This window comes from Schistocerca americana, chromosome 5 (assembly GCF_021461395.2).
Source record: "Schistocerca americana isolate TAMUIC-IGC-003095 chromosome 5, iqSchAmer2.1, whole genome shotgun sequence".
In the NCBI taxonomy this organism is placed as follows: domain Eukaryota; kingdom Metazoa; phylum Arthropoda; class Insecta; order Orthoptera; family Acrididae; genus Schistocerca; species Schistocerca americana.
In genome coordinates, this window is record NC_060123.1 from 51,963,388 (window position 1) to 51,984,649 (window position 21,262).

At 41.7% G+C, this 21,262-nt stretch overlaps 1 protein-coding gene across 2 annotated transcripts in view; it reads left to right on the top strand.

The window, feature by feature from the left end:
* The window catches only part of LOC124615885 (voltage-dependent calcium channel subunit alpha-2/delta-3), an 824,663-nt gene that overhangs the window by 239,021 nt on the left and 564,380 nt on the right, over positions 1-21,262 (top strand). The gene's annotated exons all lie outside the window — the stretch shown is intronic.

Below are 21,262 nucleotides of genomic sequence, written 5' to 3' on the forward strand. Positions count from 1 at the left end.
ATGATACCGCGGATGCCTGAAGTGATAATTTTGCAACATGAAGTCACCCAAGCAATTAATTCTACTCACAATTGGAAAGCCCCTGGAAAAGATAAAATAGCAAATTTCTGGCTAAAGAAGTTCACCTCAACACATTCACATCGAACTAAATTATTTAACAGTTACATTGCAGACCCATACACATTCCCTGATACACTTACACATGGAATAACTTATCTGAAACCTAAAGATCAAGCAGACACAGCAAACCCAGCTAAATATCGCCCCATAACATGCCTACCAACAATATACAAAATATTAACTTCAGTCATTACACAGAAATTAATAACACATACAACACAGAACAAAATTATAAATGAAGAACAAAAAGTCTGTTGCAAAGGAGCACGAGGATGTAAAGAGCAACTGATAATAGATGCAGAGGTGACATATCAAGCTAAAACTAAATAAAGGTCACTACACTACGCATACATTGATTACCAAAAAGCTTTTGATAGTGTACCCCACTCATGGTTACTACAAATATTGGAAATATACAAAGTAGATCCTAAATTGATACAGTTCCTAAACATAGTAATGAAAAATTGGAAAACCAAACATAATATACAAACAAATTCAAATAATATCACATCTCAGCCAATACAGATGAAGCGTGGAATATACCAAGGAGACTCATTAAGTCCTTTCTGGTTCTGCCTTACTCTGAACCCACTATCCAACATGCTAAATAATACAAATTATGGATACAATATTACTGGAACATACCAACACAAAATCACACATTTGCTATACATGGATGATCTAAAACTACTGGCAGCAACAAATCAACAACTCAACCAATTACTAAAGATAACAGAAGTATTCAGCAATGATATAAATATGGCTTTTGGAACAGACAAATGTAAGAAAAGTAGCATAGTCAAGGGAAAACGCACTAAACAAGAAGATTACATATTGGATAACCACAGCGACTGCATAGAAGCGATGGAAAAAACAGATGCCTATAAATATCTAGGATACAGACAAAAAATAGGAATAGATAATACAAATGTTAAAGAAGAACTAAAAGAAAAATATAGACACAGACTAACAAAAATACTGAAAAACAGAATTGACAGCAAGAAACAAGACAAAAGCTATAAATACTTATGCTATACCAATATTGACATACTCATTTGGAGTAGTGAAATGGAGTAACACAGACCTAGGAGCACTCAATACACTTACACGATCACAATGCCACAAATATAGAATACATCACATACATTCAGCAACTGAAAGATTCACATTAAGCAGAAAGGAAGGAGGAAGGGGATTTATCGACATAAAAAACCTACATTATGGACAGGTAGACAATTTAAGAAAATTCTTTCTAGAACGAGCAGAAACTAGCAAAAAACACAAAGCAGTCACTCATATAAATACATCGGCTACACCACTGCAATTTCATAACCACTTCTACAACCCTCTAGATCACATAACATCAACAGGTACGAAGAAAGTAAATTGGAAAAAGAAAACACTACATGGCAAGCACCTGTATCATCTAACACAGCCACACATCGATCAAGATTCAAGACGCATCCAACACATGGCTAAGAAAAGGCAATATATACAGTGAGACGGAAGGATTCATGATTGCAATACAGGATCAAACAATAAACACCAGATATTACAGCAAGCATATTATTAGAGATCCCAATACCACAACAGATAAATGCAGACTTTGCAAACAACAAATAGAAACAGTAGATCACATCACAAGCGGGTGTACAATACTAGCAAATGCAGAATACCCCAGAAGACATGACAATGTAGCAAAAATAATACATCAACAGCTTGCCTTACAACAAAAACTTATAAAACAACATGTTCCCACCTACAAGTATGCGCCACAAAGTGTACTGGAGAATGATGAATACAAATTATATTGGAACAGAACCATTATAACAGATAAAACAACACCACATAACAAACCTGACATCATACTCACCAATAAAAAGAAGAAATTAACACAACTAATCGAAATATCCATACCCAATACAACAAGTATACAAAAGAAAACAGGAGAAAATATTGAAAAATACATCCAACTGGCTGAGGAAGTAAAGGACATGTGGCATCAGGATAAAGTTGACATTATACCAATTATACTATCAACTATAGGAGTCATACCACACAATATCCACCAGTACATCAATGCAATACAGCTACATCCAAACTTATATATACAACTACAGTAATCTGTAATTATTGACACTTGTTCAATTACCCGAAAGTTCCTAAATGCAATGTAACATATGCCGTGCAGTTAAAAGGAAGTCACACTTGATCAAGGTCCGCGTCACCTTCCATTTTTAACCAGACATAACGTCTGAGACAAGAAAGAAATAATAATAATTTGGATCGCTATGGTAACGAAGGGGACAATTTCTTAGACAGGATCATTACTGGTGACGAAACATGGATCCCTCATTACGAGCCGGAGAGTAAACGGCAGAGTATGGAACGGAAACATGCAAATTCGCCGCGCAAGAAAAAGTTAAAGACCCAATCGTCCGCAGGAAAACTGATGCTTACGGTTTTTTGGGACGCACAAGGTCCAGTACTGGAACATTATGGGGAAATGGGCACAACAATAAACATTGTACATCACAGTGAGATGCTTACTGTCAGGATAAAGCCTGCAATTCGAAGCAAACGCCGAGGATTGCGGTCAAAAGGTGTTGTGTTGTTGCAGGAGAATGCCCGTCCGCATACTGCTGCCCACGTTGCTGACGCTCTCCAGAAACTCAAATTTGAAATACTGGATCATCCTCCATATAGTCCCGATCTTGCCCCCTTCTGACTATCACTTGTTTGGTCCACTCAAACAGGCATTAAGGGGCCGTCGATTTGCCTCGGACGAAGCATTGAAAGAAGAGGTGCATTCCTGGCTCGCAGCTCAACCGAGAGCCTTCTTTTATGAGGGCATCAGGAATCTTGTACAACGAGAGACCAAGTGCGTTGAAAGACAAGCAGACTGTGTCGAAAAATGATGTTCTTGTAAGTTTCCTATTTGATTAAAATAAATTACTTTGCGGATAATAATTGACTTACCCTCGTACATGCATGGAATAAACCGTCAGTTATTTGTGAGAGAGAACTCCTGAAGGAGCACAGACCGCTATTAACAGACGAGAGCGAAACGAATACGAAAATCATCAAATCTTGTAGGGCCGTAGGACGGGTGACAGTCAGGTTGGTTTCTCACACATGTCGGGGCGTCGCTGGACACGTCTTCGCCTTGGAATTCCATTGACTGCAGTAGAATGGTCTTCAGCGATGAGTTCCGCTTCGAATTGAGCCCCGATGACCAATGATGACATATCTGGAGACGCCCCGAACAGCTGTGGTGTGCTAACGTGACTGTCGCACACCATATGGCCCGACAGGGAGGAGTGATGGTCTGTGGTGCCATTTCCTATCATAGCAGCAACCCTTTGGTTTCCATCTGTGGCACCGTTCAGCGCAGCAGTATGCGAGGACATTCCACGCTACGTTTTGTTGCCCTGTCCCCACACAGCGAGAGTTTCTACTGCTTGCCTTCGTGCTTGCCAAACCCCCATCTTGGCCAACAAAGTCGCAGGACTTCGCTTCATTTGAGAACGTTAGGAGGATTAAGGACAGGGCCGTCCAACTAGCTCTGGATTTTGAGATCTAATGCAACAGTTGGATAGCATCTGGCCGAAGTCCCTCAAGAGGACAACTCTATCAATGAATGCCAAGCCGAATAACTGCTTACTTACGGGCCAGAGCTGAACCAACGAGTTATTGACTTGCTCAATTTGTGAAGTTCTTTCTCCTGAAAAAGTCATCAAATTGTTCTGAAACTGGAATCATTTGTTCGTAACATCTACCGATTTCCATCCCATTTCGATAATTTCTTCTTGGTACGTCGCATTTTTCTGTGAGTGTATTTGGAAATAAAAGAACAAAAAAAATCCACTACTAGTTCAGTGCCTAAAATTTTCTTCATACTTCGGCCGTTTTAACTTATTACGGGAGAGGGCAGGAAGAAGGTTCAAATGGTTCAAATGGCTCTGAGCACTATGGGACTTAACTTCTGTGGTCATCAGTCCCCTAGAACTTAGAACTACTAACTACTACTAACTAGAACTACTAGCCTAACTAACCTAAGGACATCACACACATCCATGCCCGAGGCAGGATTCGAACCTGCGGCCGTAGCAGTCGCGCGGTTCCGGACTGAGCGCCTTAACCGCGAGGCCACCGCGGCCGGCAGGAAGAAGCAATCCATGAAACTCGCAATGAAAGGATTTTCTGTTAAATCATTAGCTTCTTTCACAGTGGCATAAAATACGACCACATTTAGAGGTGTGTATGTGTTTTGATCAAAAATATTTTGGAAAAAGATCACTTGTATTTCCCTTGCAGGCAAGAAACAAATGAGACGGTTATATTGACAGTTTTTGAATAAACGACGAATTCTCTCGTCGAAGAACCATCTCATGGAAGATCTTTCCGTGTTGCGAAGAGATCCATCCTACAAGTTGGAAGGCAAAACCATTTATGCATTAAAAATTTTATATTCCTTGAAGTTGAATTGCGACCACAAAGAGATACTGCAAATTGTTCAGTTCGTATTTTTCTTACAGCTGTGTAGGTACATGCATGATCTTGTGCCGTTTCAGAAGCCAAAGGTCTGCATTTGCATTTCACAGGTCTTTCAAACCTTCATATGTGTATATCTCACATTGTCGACAGTGACATCCTGTGTGTGTCTTTACAAAAACTGAAATGTCCTTTGTGGTTCCTGTCCCCTGTTCTGTCGCCTTAATCTTCTGAATCAAAAATCCCATCTCTACACTGAATCGTGAAGCAGAGCCAGCAGATGAAGATACACAAGGACTCAAGTAGGAATCGACCAAATCCCAAAAATTACGACGAACGGAACTGAACTGCTTGTTTATAATAAAAAAGACTATTTTTAAAGAATTTGATGTGACTGGCAAGTCCTTTAAAACAGATTCCTCACAGTGGCCTGTAAATGAAGATATCAACGCTCTGTACATAGTTGCTAAACTAAACGGTGTAAATTATCTGAATGTGACAGATGTCAAGTTCATGTAGCACCGTAATAAATAATTTATATAAAAAAAGAGGAATAGAAGCTATATATAGTGCAGGTTGTGCCCGAGTATCCCCATAAGGTTCCAGGGCAAAAGAAGACTGTCGAAAAACAAGCATATTTAAAAGAAAATGTTATTTTCTAGTCATATTTGTCTCATAAGCTTAGTAGGTTTATAGGTTATATTATTAAAGTTCATGCAGCAGTACAGTATTAATAATTAGGTTGAAAGTAATAGTGTTTCACTAAAGTGGTACTTCAGATTATATATTTTCAGATAGAAACCAGATTCGATTTTATGAAATTCTACTATTTTTGAAATAGAGACACACCCCTTCCCCATTTCCTGTTGACTCGAAATCACGAACAACTCTTTTTTTGTGCAAAGTAATCAAACTGGCGGAAAGCACAAGGAAACACCAAAATTGAAAAGAGCCTCCCTGAGTGCCAAGTTTTATTTTTGGAAAAAATGCGAAAATTACAAGTTTCATGTAAACCTTCTTACACTACAATCAAAACAATGATTAAACAATATCTCAAAAACTACTGGCTAAATCAAATAGAAGAAACACAAAAAAGAAACAAAGCAACTTGCCTTAGGATAAGTATGTGTTCTACAGCTGAAGAAAACAACAGAGGGATGAGCATAGTTCTTTGATTACTGCCCGAAAAATGTGTATACAGGGTATTTTAGTTGTACAAAAACAACCTTTTAATTGTGGGAAAGGTAAATAACTTACAGAAATGTTTGATACAGATCTGAATACAGTATATCTTCAAGTTTTATTTACAAATGTTCAACGTGGCTACCTTTTGCGACACAACAAATATCCCGTGTGTCAGTTTCCTGCCAAATCATATGACGCAAGTCATCTATGGTGGCAACTGCTTAGTATCTATGGTCGAAGCTGCTTATGTTAGCTAGTCGATGTTTCCCGGAAGCAGAGGATGAAACACTGCCTTTAACGTAACCCCATACACAGAAGTCCATCCGGGTTCAATCAGACGATCGTCGTGACCAGGATACTGTTCTACTACGTCCAATCCAAGTCAGCGCATTCCTATGGGGATACGCAACTTCACAGTGATTATCTAGTGGCACGCCATCTTGCTAGAAAACGAAGTCTCTGCCCATATCCTGTTGTAATTGAGGCATTATATAATGTTCAAGAACGACCAAGTACGATGTGCTAATTACAGCTGATATATCGAAAAAGAAAGGACTGTAAATCTTTTCACAGCGCAAAAAACATTATCTTAAGCGAGTTACGAGGGTCACTCCAAAAGAAATACACACTATTTTTTTGTAACAATACAGTTTTCATTCTGCATCTGTGAAAGTTTTACAGTGTGTAGATACATCCTTTCCGCTTGTTTTCAAACTTAGTTCAACCTGTTCCCGTGAGTGGCGCTGTCACAGCATGTCTTCAAGATGGCTGCTACACTTGACGTTCGTCAGAAGCAACATGCTGTCATAGAATTCTTGTGCTGTGAAAACGAGACTGTGGAAAACACCCACAGGAGGTTGAAAAAGGTGTATGGAGATGCTGCTGTCGATTGCAGTACAGTTAGTCGGTGGGCAATCAGCTTACGTGATGAAAGCGGGCACGGCAGTATTGAGGACTGTCCTCGCAGCAGCAGGCCTCGTACTGCACACACTCCATATAATGTGCAGAGAGTTAACGAATTGGTGACTGCTGACAGTCGCATCACAGTGAACGAATTGTAACGCTACATTGGGAAGTGTTTGCAGAATACTGAAAATGTTTGCGTTAAAAAATGTTTGTCCCAGGTGGGTCCCAGGATGTTGACAGTGGCTCACAAAAAAAAAAAAAAAAAAACGGTATGCAGCGAACTTTTGGAACAGTATGAGAATGGTGGAGATGAATTTCTTGGAAGAATTGTGACAGGTGATGAAACATGGTTCCATCACTTTTCACCAGAGACGCAGAGACAATCAATTGAGTGGCATCATGCAAATTCACCCAAGAAAAAAAGAAAAAAAATTCGAAACCACACCTTCTGCTGGAAAAGTTATGGCTACAGTGTTTTTCGATTCTGAAGGACTCTTGCTTGTGGACATCATGCCAAGTGGAACTACCATAAATTTGCATCTGTGACGACACTGAAGAAACTTCAAGCTCGACTATGTTCTACCACATCGGCAAAAGCAGGATGTTTTGCTGTTGCACGACAATGCACGGCCACATGTCATTCAAAAAACCATGGAAGCGATCACAAAACTCGGATGGACAACACTGAAACACCAACCTTACAGTCCTGACCTGGCTTCATGTGACTATCATCTCTTTGGGAAACTGAAAGACTCTTTGTGGAACAAGGTTTGAAGATGATGACTCCCTTGTGCACTCTGCCAACAGTGGCTCCAACAGGTTGGTCGAGAATTTTACCATGCGGGTATCCAGGCGCTGGTTCCAAGATGACGTAAGGCAGTTGAGAGGGATGGAAATTATGTGGAGAAATAAAACTATTGTTCCTAAAGGATGTATCTACCACACTGTAAAACTTTCAAACATGTAGAATAAAAGAAGGATTAAAAAAAATAGTGTGCATTTCTTTTGGAGTGACCCTCGTACATACATGTTCGATTACGTGATCAGGTTTCTGCTAACCCCATATCCGAACATCACGCTGATTTAATTTGCCACGAGTATGGAAAGTGGCTTCGCCACTGAACACAATTTTATTAAGAAAATCTTCATCAGATTTCTACACAAGCGGAGCTCGTTTTTGTTTGTCACTCAACAGTTTATAGGGTCTGAATGACAGGCGTTCCCGTAGCACCTTCCACACTGTAATACTAGGCATGTTCAATTCTAAGCTGGCTCGTCTCGTCGATTTACCCGAACTACGAATGTAAGACTGCCGAACTTGTTCAATATCTGCATCAAAATGGCTCTGAGCACTACGGGACTTAACTTCTGAGGTCATCAGTCCCCTAGAACTTAGAACTACTTAAAGCTGACTAACCTAAGGACACCACACACATGCATGCCCGAGGCAGCATTCGAACCTGCGACCGTAGCGGTTACGCGGTGCCAGACTGTAGCGCCTAGAACCGCTCGGCCACACCGGCCGCCATCTGCATCAGACACTGCTGGCAGACCGTGAGTCAGCATCCTATGTGAGAACACAGGTAGATGTGAAACAATTGTACGAATAAATAAACAGTTGCAATATTGCAGTGCCTGTGTTATTCTGATTACGATGCAAAGTTCCTTCATTTGGCTATCCGTGGCTCACGGACAGACCCGAACTTCTATATGTCGTCAACCATGCGTCTACGACCTGCACTCGTACATCCATTATGTACAGGGTGTACATAAAATCCGGAAACACTTTCAATTATTTATTGCACAAGAACTAAACACTGTACAGATGTCATACATACTACATTTTGAAGAGAAACTCTGAAAGTTTTTTTTACAAACATTCGACATGCGAACAATGAGTGACCCAGCAGACGTCAATACGGTAATCGAATACTTGCCTCAGACCAGCATGGCATCGTCGATGTGGCAGTCGTTTCCCGTATTCTCTGCCGGAACTCTGTTACACGACGTGGTAGAGGCGGTACATACACCAGATCTTTAATGTGTCCCCACAGAGCAAAGTCACACGGAGTGAGATCTGGTGGTTGGGGAGGCCATTTCATGAAACAACTGGCCTCTTCTGCAGCACAGCCGATCCATCGATGCGGCAGCTCCGTTATCAGGTATCCACGAACTTCACGATGAAAATGAGGTAGAGCCCCATCCTGCTAAAAGATGAACGGAGAGTCTGATTGCATTTGAGGCACCAGCCATTGCTGCAACATGTCCAAGTAGGAATATCCAGTAACAGTGCTCTCGGCGAAGAAGAATGGCCCGCGCAGTTTTCGACGTGACAAGGCACAAAAAACATTTACCCTCGGGGAACCAAGCTCAAATTCAATGCATTCGTGTGGATGCTTTGTACCCCAGAGTCGACAATTATGCCTGTTCACTTCCACATTAGTGTGAAAAGTGGCTTCCTCGCTAAAAATTAAGCGATCAACAATGCCATCCCCATCCTCATTCAGTTGTTGTAATTGCGAAAAAAACTCAAAACGCTTGTCTTTGTCGTTGTCATTGAACTTCTGCACTAGCTCCAATTTGCATGGTTTCATAGACAGCTTCTGTCGCAGTACCTTCCACACTGTCATTGGAGCCATTTGGAGTTCATGGGATGCACGACGCACCGATTTTTTTTTTATCCTTATTGAGTTTCGATTCCCCCCCAAAGGGGGCGGGCTGGAAGCAGCTTAGTACGCTGATCTTCAGCCTACAGAATTTGTTTTAAAAACATTAAGATAACAAATAATAAAAGCAGGTGATAAAATCGGTGACTTACATGGTAAAATGGCGGAAAATTGTGGAACTTAAAACATAAAACAAAGGGTTGATGATGCTAATAAAATACACAGGAATCACAGCTAAAATAATAGAAAGACAATTAAAAAACATGGCGACAGTCTGGTTTCTGTTCGCAAGAGATATAAAATTCACAGCCAGCGTCAGCATGATTTCTATTTGCAATACTTTGAAAAGACACACAACACTGAACACTCATTTGAACACTGCACTAAAAAGTTGGCACAAATATGACATACCACAGCTGAGGGCAGACAGGGGGAACCTGATCAGATGATCGGAAAGAAAAGGGGGGAAGGAGAGGAAAAACGAAGTGAGGGGAGGGGGGGGGAGGAGCCGTTGGAGGACGCGGACCCATAAGAGGGGGTGGGGGCTGGGCAGATGCGACAAGGAGTTGAAAGGCAGAGGAGGGGAATGCAAAAGGACTTGGGAGGGGGAGAAGGGAGAAAAGAGAGGTTAGGTGGGAAGAAAACAGGATGGAAGGGGGGGGGGGGAAGAAGGAGCCTGGGGAGAGGAAAGGAGGGGGAGATGAGGATCAGAGTTGATAGGAGGGATAAATGGAGGGAGAGAGGGCATCATTCGGGAGGGGGAGTTGATGGAAGCCACCTTGGGAAAGAAGATGAAGGGTGTAGAGATGGAGGGTAGGGAGGACACAACAGTGAAGACATGGCAGGGGGTGGGCGTTGGAGAGGAGAGGAGCAACCAGGGGATGAGGTGTAGAGTATGTGGGAAAGGGGGAAAGGAATGAGGTCATAGAGGATCCGTGTGGGGGACAGGAGGTTGTGGGCTTTGAATTAGATAGAGCGGAGATGAGGGATCCAGGTGAGGTGACGCTCAATGGTGAGGCCAAGTTAGGTGAGGGTGGGGGAGAGGTGGACAGGACGGGTACAGATGGTAAGGGAGAAATCGAGGAGCCGGAAGGAACAAGTGGTATGACCTATGATGATTGCCTGGGTGTTGGAAGGATTGATTTTCAGGAGCCACTGGTTACACCATGCGGCAAAAAGGTCAAGGTGATTCTGGAGAAGGCATTGGGACCATTGGAGGGTAGGAGCGAGGGCAAGGAATGCGGTGTCATTGGCATGACGCACCGATATCTTTGGACTCCTTATCAATGTCTCTCGAACGCGCTCCACATTCACTTCACTCACACTGGGACATCCATTTCTGTTTGCTGGGCACAAGCTATCCGTCGTAACGAATTTGTTGTGCCAGTGGTAAATGGTCTTCCTTGTTGGTGGCTTCCTACGGTACTTGGTTCTAAACATCCATTGAACAGCTATAGCACACTTGTCTTTGTCTAACTCCAACACACAGAAAGCTCGCTCCGCACCTGTAATCGCCTTGTTTGCGACTAGCGCTGACTATCAGCAAATTACCAAACTACGCTGTGGCGGTATACATGAGAAAAAAAAAAAACTTATAGCCAAATGGTAAGGTGACTGCTCGTGATAAGCGGGAAATCAGGGTTCGTGTCCCGGTCCCGATCAAATTTTCATTGTCGTCATTCCATTCTACATCTGATGGTAGTCCTTATTCGCAACTTCGAATTCATTTGAAATAAACAGTTAGTCTTTGAGGTGGTGGCCTGCGATAGTCGTGAACTGTCTCGAAACCGTAGTACCGAATTTGAAATCACAAACAACACTGCACATGTTCTGCACTGTTATACGACTCCACGATGACCATTAGAATAACTCATTCGTGTAAGCCACCATGTGGGATCATCGAAAACCTTCAGTGTTAGGCAGGAATAAAACTTGACATGTACCATGGACCTTGCCGTTGGTGGGGAGGCTTGCGTGCCTCAGTGATACAGATAGCCGTACCGTAGGTACAACCACAACGGAGGGGTATCTGTTGAGAGGCCAGACAAACGTGTGGTTCCTGAAGAGGGGCAGCAGCCTTTTCAGTAGTTGCAAGGGCAACAGTCTGGATGATTGACTGATCTGGCCTTGTAACAATAACCAAAACGGCCTTGCTGTGCTGGTACTGCGAACAGCTGAAAGCAAGGGGAAACTACGGCCGTAATTTTTCCCGAAGGCATGCAGCTTTACTGTATGGATAAATGATGATGGCGTCCTCTTGGGTAAAATATTCCGGAGGTAAAATAGTCCCCCATTCGGATCTCTGGGCGGGGACTACTCAAGAGAATGTCGTTATCAGGAGAAAGAAAACTGGCGTTCTACGGATCGGAGAGTGGAATGTCAGATCCCTTAATCGGGCAGGTAGGTTAGAAAATTTAAAAAGGGAAATGGATAGGTTAAAGTTAGATATAGTGGGAATTAGTGATATTCGGTGGTAGGAGGAACAAGACTTCTGGTCAGGTAACTACAGGGCTATAAACACAAAATCAAACAGGGGTAATGCAGGAGTAGGTTTAATAATGAATAGGAAAATAGGAATGCAGGTAAGCTACTACAAACAGCACAGCGAACGCATTGTTGTGGCCAAGATAGATACGAAGCCCACACCTACTACAGTAGTAAAAGTTTATATGCCAACTAGCTCTGCAGATGACGAAGAAATTGAAGAAATGTATGATGAAATAAAAGAAATTATTCAGATAGTGAAGGGAGACGAAAATTTAATAGTCATGGGTGACTGGAATTCGAGTGTAGGAAAAGGGAGAGAAGGAAACGTAGTAGGTGAATATGGATTGGGGCCAAGAAATGAAAGAGGAAGCCGCCTGGTAGAATTTTACACAGAGCACAACTTAATCATAGCTAACACTTGGTTTAAGAATCATGAAAGAAGGTTGTATACATGGAAGAACCCTGGAGATACTAAAAGGTATCAGATAGATTATATAATGGTAAGACAGAGATTTAGGAACCAGTTTGTAAATTGTAAGACATTTCCAGGGGCAGATGTGGACTCTGACCACAATCTATTGGTTATGACCTGTAGATTAAAATTGAAGAAACTGCAAAAGGGTGGGAATTTAAGGAGATGGGATTTGGATAAACTGAAAGAACCAGAAGTTGTAGAGAGTTTCAGGGAGAGCATAAGGGAACAATTGACAGGAATTGTGGAAAGAAATACAGTAGAAGAAGAATGGGTAGCTTTGAGAGATGAAATAGTGAAGGCAGCAGAGGATCAAGTAGGTAAAAAGTCGAGGGCTAATAGAAATCCTTGGGTAACAGAAGTAATATTGAATTTAATTGATGAAAGGAGAAAATATAAAAATGCAGTAAATGAAGCAGGCAAAAAGGAATACAAACGTCTCAAAAATGAGATCGACAGGAAGTGCAAAATGGTTAAGCAGGGATGGCTAGAGGACAAATGTAAGGATGTAGAGGCTTATCTCACTAGGGGTAAGATAGATACTGCCTACAGGAAAATTAAAGAGTACCTTTGGAGATAAGAGAACCACTTGTATGAACATCAAGAGCTCAGATGGAAACCCAGTTCTAAGCAAAGAAGGGAAAGCAGAAAGGTGGAAGGAGTATATAGAGGGTCTATACAAGGGCGATGTACTTGAGGACAATATTATGGAAATGGGAGAGGATGTAGATGAAGATGAAATGGGAGATATGATACTGCGTGAAGAGTTTAACAGAGCACTGAAAGACCTGAGTCGGAACAAGGACCCGGGAGTAGACAACATTCCATTGGCACTACTGACGGCCTTGGGAGAGCCAGTCCTGTCAAATCTCTACCATCTGGTGAGCAAGATGTATGAAACAGGTGAAATACCCTCAGACTTCAAGAAGAATATAATAATTCCAATCCCAAAGAAAGCAGGTGTTGACAGATGTTAAAATTACCGAACAATCAGTTTAATAAGCCACAGTTGCAAAATACTAACACGAATTCTTTACAAAGGAATGGAAAAACTAGTAGAAGCCGACCTCGGGGAAGATCAGTTTGGATTCCGTAGAAACACTGGAACACATGAGGCAATACTGACCTTACGACTTATCTTAGAAGAAAGATTAAGAAAAGGCAAACCTACGTTTCTAGCATTTGTAGACTTAGAGAAAGCTTTTGACAATGTTGACTGGAATACTCTCTTTCAAATTCTAAAAGTGGGAGGGGTAAAATACAGGGAGCGAAAGGCTATTTACAATTTGTACAGAAACCAGATGGCAGTTATAAGAGTCAAGGAACATGAAAGGGAAGCAGTGGTTGGGAAGGGAGTAAGACAGGGCTATAGCCTCTCCCCGATGTTATTCAATCTGTATATTGAGCAAGCAGTAAAGGAAACAAAAGAAAAATTCGGAGTGGGTATTAAAAACCATGGAGAAGAAATAAAATCTTTGAGGTTCGCCGGTGACATTGTAATTCTGTCAGAGACAGCAAAGGACTTGGAAGAGCAGTTGAATGGAATGGACAGTGTCTTGAAAGGAGGATATAAGATGAACATCAACAAAAGCAAAACGAGGATAATGGAATGTAGTCGAATTAAGTCGTGTGATGCTGAGGGAATTAGATTAGGAAATGAGACACTTAAAGTAGTAAAGGAGTTTCGCTATTTGGGGAGCAAAATAACTGATGATGGTTGAAGTAGAGAGGATATAAAATGTAGACTGGCAATGGCAAGGAAAGCGTTTCTGAAGAAGAGAAATTTGTTAACATCGAGTACAGATTTAAGTGTCAGGAAGTCATTTCTGAAAGTATTTGTATGGAGTGTAGCCATGTATGGAAGTGAAACATGGACGATAAATAGTTTGGACAAGAAGAGAATAGAAGCTTTCGAAATGTGGTGCTGCAGAATAATGCTGAAGATTAGATGGGTAGATCACATAACTAATGAGGATGTACTGAATAGGATTGGGAAGAAGAGAAGTTTGTGGCACAACTTGACCAGAAGAAGGGATCGGTTGGTAGGACATGTTCTGAGGCATCAAGGGATCACCAATTTAGTATTGGAGGGCAGCGTGGAGGGTAAAAATCGTAGTGGGAGACCAAGAGATGAATACACTAAGCAGATTCAGAAGGATGTTGGTTGCAGTTGGTACTGGGAGATGAAGAAGCTTGCACAGGATAGAGTGGCATGGAGAGCTGCATCAAACCAGTCTCAGGACTGAAGACCACAACAACAACATTCTGCTTTCAGTGCTGTATCAAACATTTCTATAAGTTATTTACGCTTTCCATAATTAAAGATTACTTTTGTATAACTAATTTATAAACACTGTGTATCGCAGTCAGTTTAGTTTTCACGTAAGTTACAAAATTATTTAAAAAATGAAATAGAATGCGAACGAGTGCCCTCCCGAAAAAGAACCAGACCGAGCCGGAAGCGAGACCGGCCATGACTGTTCGCACCATTCTGGGAAAGACACCGGCTGCCTCCAAAGTGAACAGTGAACGATCGTTCACTAGAAGTCGTTTCTCGGTCCTTCCGTTCACATTAGTGAACTGTTCCTTTGGACCCATACGTTCACAAACGACCACCTCTAGCTGCTACACGTCAGTACGCAAATAATTTTAAGCTCTCACAGCCCCTTCCAAGTGTTGAAGTATACAGAAATTATTCAACACAGAAGAGAAGTAATAAGTGCTATTGACAGGGGATGTCATATTGATTCCATATTTTTAGATTTCCAGAAGGCTTTCGACGTCTTCTAACCAAACTGCGTGCCTACGGAGTATCGCCTCAGTTGTGCACTAGATTCGTCATTTCCTGTCAGAAAGGTCACATTTCGTAGTAATAGACAGAAAGTCGTCGAGTAAAACAGAAGTAATATCCGGCGTTCACCAAGGAAATGTTTTAGGGCCTCTATTGTTCCTGATCTATATTAACGACATAGGAGACAATCTGAGTACCCGTCTTAGATTGTTTGTAGATGATGCTGTCATTTACCATCTTGTAAAGTCATCAGATGATCAAAACTACATGCAAAATGATTTAGATTAGATATGTGTATGGTGCGAAAAGTGGCAATTGACCATGGAAAAGGAAAAGTGTGAAGTTATTCACATGAGTACTAAAAGAAATCAGTTCGATTACGCTATAAGTCACACAAATCTGAAGGCTGTAAATTCAACTAAATACTTAAGGATTACAATTACAAATAATCTAAATTGGAACGATCACATAGATAATATTGTGGGTCGAGCAAACCAAAGACTGTGATTCATTGGCAGAGCACTTAGAAGGTGCAACAGGTCCACTAAAGAGACTGCTTACACCACGCTTGTCCGCCCTGTTCTGGAGTATTGCTGTGCGGTGTGGGATCCGCATCAGGTGGGACTGACGGATGACATCGAGAAAGTACAAAGAAGGGCAGCTCTTTTTGTATTATCTCGAAATAGGGGAGATAGTGTCACAGACATGATACGTGAATTGGAGTGGCAATCATTAAAACAAAGGTGTTTTGCTTTGCGACGGGATCTCCTCATGAAATTTCAATCACCAGTTTTCTCCTCCGATTGCGGAAACATTCTGTTGGCACCCACCTACATAGAGAGAAATGATCATCACAATAAAATAAGAGAAATCAGGGCTCGCACAAAAAAATTTAAGTGCTCGTTTTTCCCGCGTGCCGTTCGAGAGTGGAACGGTAGAGAGACAGCTTGAAGGTGGTTCATTGAACCCTCTGACAGGCACTTCATTGTGAATAGCAGAGTAATCACGTAGACGTAGACGAAGAGAATGCCTCTATCATGATGACTTTAAATTCTTTCAAGCCGAGAAGACGTTTCAGTTCCAGCAGACCGTATATTTTTATGGATGTTACGGTTCGTAAATATCAATTACACCAGAGTGACGACTCCACGAGGGCACCGACTGAAAGAGCATAACCATAATATCCAGATAAGTGTGTGTAGTAATGTCGGATACAGTCCCTACAATAACAACATTATTTGTCTTAACCACAGTATTTTACTGACTTCATTCCACTTAACACGTTTTGGTGCTTTGTTATTTTCAGAGGATCTACAGTGAAGTGGGTATCTATGAGAAATAGGTGGTAACATCCAAAATAGTAAATGCTCCATGAATAGAGAATGAAACGCACCCCTTACCCAAAAATTAAGCACAATGTTTTAAGGATAACAAACAGAAGAATCCATCTGTCTTAGCATACAGGATGTTCCCGCTATAGGGTGCAAAAATGTAACAGGACACAGAGAATGCTCCACTGAACAATCTGAGGTATGGAGCCTGGGGTCGGAGAAGCCAGCTTAAGGAGTATGGAAGTAACCTTCCCTACCGCTTTGTCTAGCATTCCCGTTTTCCAGCTTATTTATAACTTACACGTGTACAAGTTTACACGTATTGTGCTGTTTATTTACATGTACATTCTTTATTTCCCGCAAGGAAACAAGAAGGACGAGCCTGATTGCTAGGACGTCATGATGCCGTGTGAATGGCCACCTGTACTTGAGGTTCGGGCAAAGAGTTCTACCTGAGTTGTTGGAGAACGTACCATTCACTTCAGTGTGAATGTCCACAACCATATCGGTGCTGTACTTCCTGGTCGCTCGATTGGAAGGGAGGCCCTATTCCATGACCTGAATCCCATTGATTGTTTCCTACGGGGATATCTAAAGTCATTTGTGTATGAGGTCTTAGTAGATAAGGAGGTGGAATTAGTTACAGAATTGTAGCTGCCTGTATTGTGATTCGAAACAAACCAGGGATATTTGTCAGAATATTGTTCGCCGTTGTTATGCTTGCATTTAGGTTGTTGGCTGTCAGTTTCGGAACATTTTGTCAGATAGAGTATAAATAGTGCGTTCATTAGGTCAGTGACGGTATTTGCAGTTAATTGTAACTAATGCAAATAAAAAAGCACACAGTAATTTGATTTTATTTCTGTTATCTCCTTAAGCTGGCTTCTCCGACACTGGTTCCCTATCTAAAATTGTCCAGTGGAGCATCCTCTACGTCCTGTTAAATTTTTGCCCTCTCTTACGGAAAAACTCTGTATACAGGGTGCAGCGCTTAAATACGGACAAATGAAACTTTTTAAAGCAAATTTATTAAAACAAAATACAAATGACAATCCTTTTACACTACTGGCCATTAAAATTGCTACACCAAGAAGAAATGCAGATGATAAACGGGTATTCATTGGACAAATATATTATACTAGAACTGACATGTGATTACATTTTCAGGCAATTTGGGTGCATAGATCCTGAGAAATCAGTACCCAGAACAACCACCTCTGGCCGTAATAACGGCCTTGATACGCCTGGGTATTGACTCAGAGCTTGGTTGGCGTGTACAGGTACAGCTGCCCATGCAGCTTCAACACGATACCACAGTTCATCAAGAGTAGAGACTGGCGTATTGTGACGAGCCTGTTGCTCGGCCACCATTGACGTTTTCAGTTGGTGAGAGATCTGGAGAATGTGAGAACAGCAGTCGAACTTTTTCTGTATCCAGAATGGCCCGTACAGGACCTGCAACATGCGGTCGTGCATTATCCTGCTGAAATGTAGGGTTTCGCTGGGATCGAATCATCTGAAATGTAACGTCCACTGTTCAAAGTGCCGTCAATGCGAACAAGACGTGTAACCAATGGCACCCCATACAATCACGCCGGGTGATACGCCAGTATGGCGATGACGAATACGCGCTTCCAATGTGCGTTCACCGCGATGTCGCCTAAGACGGATGCGACCATCATGATGCTGTAAATAGAACCTGGATTCATCCGAAAAATGACGTTTTGCCATTCGTGCACCCAGGTTCGTCGTTAAGTACACCATCGCAGGCGCTCCTGTCTGTGATGCAGCGTCAAGGGTAACCGCAGCCACGGTCTCCGAGCTGATAGTCCATGCTGCTGCAAACGTCGTCGAACTGTTTGTGTAGATGGTTGTTGTCTTGCAAACGTCCCCATCTGTTGACTCAGGGATCGAGAAGTGGCTGCACGATCCGTTACAGCCATGCGTATAATATGCCTGTCATCTCGACTGCTAGTGATACGAGGCTTTGGGATCCAACAAGGCGTTCCGTATTACCCTCCTGAACCCACCGATTCCGTATTCTACTAACAGTCATTGGATCTCGACCAACGCGAATAGCAATGTCGCGATACAATAAACCGCAATCGCGATGGGCTACATCCGACCTTGTATCAAAGTCGGGAACGTGACGGTACGCATTTCTCCTCCTTACATGAGGCATCACAACAACGTTTCACCAGGCAATGCCGGTCAACTGCTGTTTGTGTATGAGAAATCGCTTGGAAACTTTTCTCAGGTCAGCACGTTGTAGGTGTCGCCACCGGCGCCAACCTTGTGTGAATGCTCTGAAAAGCTAATCATTTGCATATCACAGCATATTTTTCCTGTCGGTTAAATTTCGCGTCTGTAGCACGTCATCTTCGTGGTGTAGCAGTTTTAATGGCCAGTGGTGTACATATATAAGTAGGTTATCTTTCAAGAGTAACATTACTCGACTTAACGCCCTTCAGCAGCAAATGACCGCCTCTAATCTCGTGCTGAAGCTATTGCACACTCTCTTTAAAACGACGCTGTCCATATTTGCGAATGCTGCTTCGATAGCGGTGCGTAGAGATGCGACATTACGGTGCCTCGTCTTATTGGTAACTCTTTCGACTACGCTCCTAGCATAGTAGCCGAGGAGGTTCAAATTCGGGCTATTCGCGGGCCAGAACTCTTTTAGCCAGAATAAGTCAGTGTTACCCGAGATACAGTTTTGGATTACTTGGCTCGTATGAGGTCCTCCTCCTGCCATCCGACGCATTGTTCGCTCGCTGACATTCAATACTGACGCCAGTTTCCTCAGCGACTGCCCGGGGTCCTCCGAAATCAGCGCCTGAACCCTTTCGATGACTGCCGCAGTTCGTGACACGTGCTTCCTCGAATGAGGTTTCCTCACCGGGTTAGCACAACTTTCCACAGGCTTCTCCGAAGCATTGTACTTGGCCACAATATCGTAACTTTGTCCTGATTTGTGAAATTTAAGCCAAGTGTTTGGGAAGCATTTATATAAAGTAATCATTTATGTAATTTGGCAGGTCTTTTTTGCCAACATTGATATATTCAGCATTTGTAAGAGTAATTTCCTGCTCTTAATATCTTCCCCGTTTTGCTTTTTAGATTTTGAATTTTTACCCAACATTCTGATTATGTTATCATTTCTAAGAAGTTTTGCCGTTGCAATTACCTGCCGATATATTTTCCTATTAGTCTTTAGGTATTCTATAAACTTGGCATCTGTGGATCTTTTAATTTGAGAACTGCGCATTTTTAAATTTCTACAGGAAATCTTATTGCATGACGAAATCCACGATCTAGATGTAGCGATCCGACATAAATGGGCTCTAGTCAATTTCTTAGTAAAACACATTTCAAAACTGGACGGGAATATTGAACAGAGAACATCATGAGCATTGTTAGTACTTGACTGTGAAAGCACTTCTGAGCCGGATTCATTACATAGACTACCAACAAATCTAGCACAATTTTTTGCCGAAAAATTTCTTAAAAAGATAAAAGGATATTCCTTTCTTTCACTGTTATATCTATAATTGTAAGGATAAGGGCATTATTATCAGATAGCCATTAGCCAGTAATAATAATTTCTATCTCTATGGTATCTATATTTGAAAGAACGTGGTCTGTTCAAAAAATTCCGGAACATTCGTCATTTCGCACCAATGGTGTGTTGGAGCGAAATGTGGTTGGCATCCTTGCCGCGCCTGTGTTTAATGTGTAATCGCGAGAAGTTTCATTGTTGTACGTCTGTTGGTTATTGTTCAATGCTGTATCGAGTACAACATTGTGTCGCACAGTTTGTGAATTTCGAGATGGCAGAGTTATGGGAGCCACGCTTCTGCGTTAAATTTTGCGCGAAACTCAAGAAAACCTTTACAGAGACGCATCAAATGGTGATGGGTGCTTAAGCTTTACTTGGTGTTACCAATTGTTTATTGGATTTAAAAACTGCCTGGCGGAAGTTACAGCTGATCCTTTGACTTTGAAGGATTAGTTCATCAAGTATTTGTGCCACGGGCACAAACTGTTAAACGATGGTTCCGCAAGAAAAAATGAGGAGGAGCAGTCATGGCTCTTCCTACAATTAAACTGAAACATCAGCTTAAGAAATTTTTAGTAAAACACCCTTTCTACACATCAGAAGAGTACCATACTTATATGAATAACAACAAATGCTTGTGAAATTATGTGAATAGAAATAAGTAAACACCTTATTGTAATTTTGTTGTAAATTAATGACGTATTCAGAAGAATGTGTCTTGTGTTATTGTACAAATAACTTTAATCATTACTGTTTCTTTGTACACGGCAGTGTACCATTCGATGTTGAATAAAGCTATTATTATTATTATTATTATTATTATTATTAAGAAGGGGCATCACGAAAACGCACCCGCAATTCATCCCTGTTCGTGCGTGACTATTGCACAAAAAAACAAATCCAGTGCTGCCTCGTCCTCCGTACTCTTCAGACCTGACTCCTGCAGACTTTTTTTATTTCCAAAACTGAAAAATCCCATTGAAAGGACGAAGATTTGCAGCTACAGACGACAAAGAAGAAAATTAGCAGACGGCACTTCGCGCGATCCAGCAAGAGGCGTACCAAGACTGCTTACGGCAATTGTGAAGGAGAGTATTTCGGAGATCAAGCACAGTAAGTAAAAGTTAGCGTAGAAAAATTTTGTTGACAAAGTTCCGAATTTTTTTGAACAGACCTTATATGTTATCCATAAATGCTTTTCAATATTCAAAGCTTCTGCCTCATGCCTCATTTTATATTCCACGTTAGATT